This window comes from Octodon degus, unplaced genomic scaffold (assembly GCF_000260255.1).
Source record: "Octodon degus isolate 3935 unplaced genomic scaffold, OctDeg1.0 scaffold00091, whole genome shotgun sequence".
Lineage (NCBI taxonomy): Eukaryota > Metazoa > Chordata > Mammalia > Rodentia > Octodontidae > Octodon > Octodon degus.
This window is the reverse complement of record NW_004524667.1, coordinates 10,266,718-10,271,452: the sequence shown is the minus strand read 5'-3', so window position 1 is coordinate 10,271,452 and position 4,735 is coordinate 10,266,718. Positions and strand designations below refer to the sequence as shown.

The 4,735-nt window shown below is 46.1% G+C and overlaps 1 protein-coding gene and 1 pseudogene across 8 annotated transcripts in view; one reads left to right on the top strand and one right to left on the bottom strand.

Moving 5' to 3' along the window:
* Stau2 (staufen double-stranded RNA binding protein 2) overlaps window positions 1-4,735 on the top strand; it is a 353,933-nt gene that overhangs the window by 200,134 nt on the left and 149,064 nt on the right. The gene's annotated exons all lie outside the window — the stretch shown is intronic.
* On the bottom strand, window positions 1,986-4,109 carry LOC101566192 (annotated as a pseudogene).

Sequence of the window (4,735 nt, the reverse complement as noted above, 5' to 3'; positions counted from 1 at the left end):
AGTGTGAGAACCTGAAAGAAAAAAAATGAAATCTGAAGGGTACAATAGATATTGTGAAAAGGGAATGGACCTGTTCAAAAAAAAAAAAAAAAAGAAAAGAAATTACTGAGTTGAGGAGAAGGACAGGAGAGGTAGTGGGGGAAAGAGACATATCTATGTATGTAAGGAGCATGGTTTGGACAAGCCTATATTTAAAAAAGTAGCCACCTTTCCCAGTATTTATGGAGTGACTTATACAAGGAAAAGCAATCAGTAGTCATCCTAGATAAGATTCTGGGGCTAGTAAACCTCTTTTAGGAGATTGTAACTTCTCTGGGCTTATGTGTAATTTTGTAGAGAGGTTTGTTAGTTTATTTTTTAAGGGTTTGTGATCTCTTAGTCCCTTGACGTTTGTCTGTGGCATTGTACGTTTTGTGGTTTTATAGCAGCAAACTACTCTGTACTCCCCCACCTCCAGTAGCCAGCTAGCTATCCAAAGTGTGCTCACTCCTCATCAGCGCTCTGGTTCAAGGTGGATGCTAGTCCCTCAGACAACACTTCAGAGAGCTGGAATGCTCAGTGCACATTTCAGTCCTTTCCCTTCCTCCTGAAGGAGAAGCCTCACGTCGCGTGCCTTTTCTTGATCAAGCCGAGCTGTGCCAGCCACAGCAAATTGGCCCCTGCTCTCTGTCTTTGTCAGCAGCCTAGAGGTATTCAGATTATGCTGGTTCTGTCAGCACCCCAGGTGAAGTACGACAAAAACCAGCCCCAAGGGCAGCCCTCCGGAAGTACAGAATGTTGCATGTGTACCCTACTCTTCTCTACCTAAAAGAGAAGTTTCTCATTTGTCAGAAATATTCTGTAATATGGGATAGCCTAATTGATCACTTACTGAAGGATATCAAGTGATTTTCAGTGTGGCTATGTTGTAATGTTGCTCTGCAGAGGACATATTCTTGGACTGCAAATAGGCACGTGGGATGACAGTGGAGCCAGTGTAAGCTCTTTTACTGTCTCTTTCCATTCTTATGTTTTGTGCTTCTGTTAGTACCACGTGTAGCTGTTAGTCTCCACTAATTGTTGATCTGTTGTTTTTGTGAGACCTAAATTGTTCTCTGACTAAAATGGGGCCAGTTTCCAGAATAGTTTTTTGAGGTCAATCTTTGTGTTTGTTCTGACACCAAAAACACTCTTTTAACTTCTCTCTCTGGTTCATTCTGATGAACTGCATTTATGGTATAGCTTGTTGCTTTTATAAAACTGCCTTATACATATGAGCTGCTTACTACCAAAGTCTCTGTTGTCTTCAATAGTGCTGTTAGGCTTGAAGTTTCCCACATTCCATATCAAATAAAGTCATTTTTCTTTTTGGAGCTTTCTGTTCTTTTGACTACCTCTCCCCAAATACAGAATTTCTGTCACTGCCCTAGAGTGGAAAATTGAAACTGATGCCCACTAACTTTGGAATGAATCCCTGCTTTGAGACTAGGGGGCTGGGTAGAGTAAGTATTCCCTAATGTTCTTTTCTGACATTGGACCTCCCTCCTATGAAGTATTTGGAGAGGACTATCAGTTCTCAGGTATTCGCAGCCTTCTCCCAGGTAGAGCATTTACTATATGAGTGGCATGACAGTTGCATGGAGGAAAGATCTTCCAACTTCTAGGCTGTGTGCACCAGAAACTTAGCTTTAGTAATGTCGGAAGGGAAACTTACTTGAGCATCTAGAATTGTCTAGTTTTTATTGGGATTTCAATATGTTGACATGATTGAATCATTGGTCACAAAATTGCTGTCAAACTCAAGCCTTTGAAGGTCAGGCTCACAGCTCGTAGCTCAAAGCCTCAAACCCTCTAATTATATGCTTGGTTTTTCTGACATGGAAGTCCCCATCTGAAGCAATCCTACCAATACAAATTATTAGGGGTGCACTATAAGTCAACTAATTAGCATAAACTCTTATATAATACATGAGGCACTACTGGGAATAACAAAGATGTTCTTCTCACTGAGGAAACACAAAGATTTAGAAGCTACCTCCCAGGAGTTAGGGACAAAAATCCAGCCAAATTCTATATTACATAGAGAGATGTCTTGTCATTTGCTGAATTACCTTAGGCCAGTTTCCAAAGACTGTAAAAGTTTTTTTATTTTTTTCCCAAAACTTTCTTTGTTATCAACCCACCCAAAGAGCCCGCAGTCCCACTCAAAAGGGGCTGTCCTATGCTGCCAGGTGCAGTCGTTTCCCTCCAGCTGACCCCAGAGAATGGCTGTTTCTGGGCTACCAGGAAGCCTGGCTCAACGCACAAATCTGTCCAGAGCAGGTGGCCCTGCCTCTGTGGGCTGGGCCTTTTGCTTCTGCTGCTTCTGCTGCTCCTCCAGGCTCTGTCGGACTTTGTCCCTATGCTCCTGCTCCAGGTCTTTCTTCCTCCTCCTCACCAGGCTGCCACTGGAGCTGCAGCCCTTCCACTTTTGCTTTACCTGGAAGGGCACCTTGGCCTTGAGGTGGTAGCCTAGCCGCTCTACTCGCTCCTCCTGCTGCTCCAAAGAGATGCTTGGGGGTTCAGACAAATCAGCTCAGCACACACCTTCTCCAGCAGGGCTTTCACCTCCCACTCCTGCCGCTGCTTCTGGCTCCAATAGGGATTGCTTTCCAGGCCATCAAGGCTGGGCTCAGCAGCCCCCGGGACCAGCTTGCTGGAGACACCGCCACTGTGCCTGACCACCAGCACATCCTCAAAGGGGCAGAACTGCAGGCCATGCACAGGGCCTGCCAGCCAGTGGGTGAGATAGGGTTGCTCCAGGAAGGGCTGGCTGGCCTTGCCTTGCCCCGCCCATATGTTAACAATGCCACCCATGCCTGCAGCCAACAGTCCCTGCTGGGAAAAGGCCAGGTATCCTGCTCCCTGGGTCTGGTGTCCAAGCGCTCAGAGGCTGGTAGGTCCCTCGCAGATCAAAGACCTTCAGCCGGTGGTCCAGGACAGAGGTGGCCATATACATGCCTGTAGAATCCACAGCCACAGCCTGAATACCACCACAGTGACAAGAGAATCTTTGCTAGTGGCTCCTGCACAGATGGACTCCATAAAGAGACCATACCATTGCTGTGTCCAAGGTGGATGACAGCATTGTAAGGGTCCTGAGCCATGACGTTGAGCCTTCCTGCCCGAGCATTCAGAGCTGCCACAATCTTCCCCACTGATACATCCAGGCAGGTTAGAAACCCTGTCTCTGAAGCTGTGGCCAAGAGGAAGTGGAAGGGCAGGAACTTGAGCCGTGTCACTCAGTCACAGCAGCAGATGCAATGCAGCTCTATGCCCTGGTTGTCATAGATGTGAAGCCAACGGTTCTGAGCCACAGCAAGCAGCGCCTCTGAGTGGAGCAACTGGATGTCCCACACAGCTTCCACGATGTTGATCTCACACCTGAGCTTCTTTGTCACCCAGCGGAGTACAGCCACATGACCCCGACGCCTTCCGAAAGCCAGATGTCTCCCAGTTCGAGAAGAGTTCAACCTGTAGTGTCCAAATTGGTGCAGATTCAAGTTGGAGTGATTGGCTGCACTGGCGATGTCCACAGCCTCTACAGTGTCATCCTGGCGGATCTTGGCTGTGTCTTCCCCATCCTCCCTTCCAGAAACCCAGCCTCCTCAGCCAGCAGCAGCTCAGAACAAGCGTCTTTGACACTTATCTCTTCTTCCAAGGCTTCAGCCACCTCAAGTTTGCTTCGGGTTTTAGGCAGAGAATGTGGTAGCTCTTTGGATTTGTCAATATGACAGAACTTCCAGGCCACCTCCTCAGGCACAGGGGTGGGGCCTGGGAATGGGGTCCTCGTGGACCCAATGGGTCCGATGGGGCCCCAGCCTCTTGTGTTCTTGGGGTTTCTTCTGTTCCCTGTACTTCTTCATGAACTGGGATTTCTTAGAGACCCAAGATTTCTTTGAGTTGTGAGAGTTCTACTTCTGGTGGCGGGGCTCCTGATTCTATTTCTTCTTGCGAGGGGGCCCTGGAGAGGCCCTGGCAGCAGCAGAAGCAGTTTTTCCTCCCAGTATCACTGTGGTTTCTTCCACTAGGGCTAAAGTTTGCCCTTCTTGGGCAGGACACCACTGCCCGGGCCTAGGGACTGTCTCCATCTTGCCCACCCCAACAATAATCCATATGCAAAAACTTCAGCTGTCCCAGGCTTCTGCTTCAAGACTGTACAATTTTAATTTTTGCCAACTATGATTGTTGGGGAGGAGGTCTATGGATCTTATCTCTTTTGCTTTCTTTTCATTAATGTTTGTGTGATATATCTATTTTCCTTATCCTTTCATTTTCAGCTTGCATATATCATATTTGACATGAATTTCTTATACAAAGCATGTAATTGGGTCAGTTGTAATCCACAGTGCCAAATCTCCTTTTAATTGGCATAGATTACTTACATTTAGTGTAATTATTGATAGGGCTTACATATACCATTTTATATATTTTGTATTTGTTCTGTTTTTTTTTTTCTTTTTTTCTGCCTTCCCTTGGCTTTATGTGATTGATATTTAAATTTATATTTAGATGTTCTAGAATGTTTTTAAATTTGTCTTCTTATAAAGTCTTTTGAATGTTTGCATTAAGTAATGTATTAAATAATAATTTCCCCTTATCATCAGGAGATGCATTCCAAGAGTGGGGTGGGGGGAGGGAGGGAAAGAGAGAGAGAGAAAGCGAGAGAGAAATGGTGTAGTGTTTTGAGAGAGAGAGAGAGAGGGAGAGGGAGAGG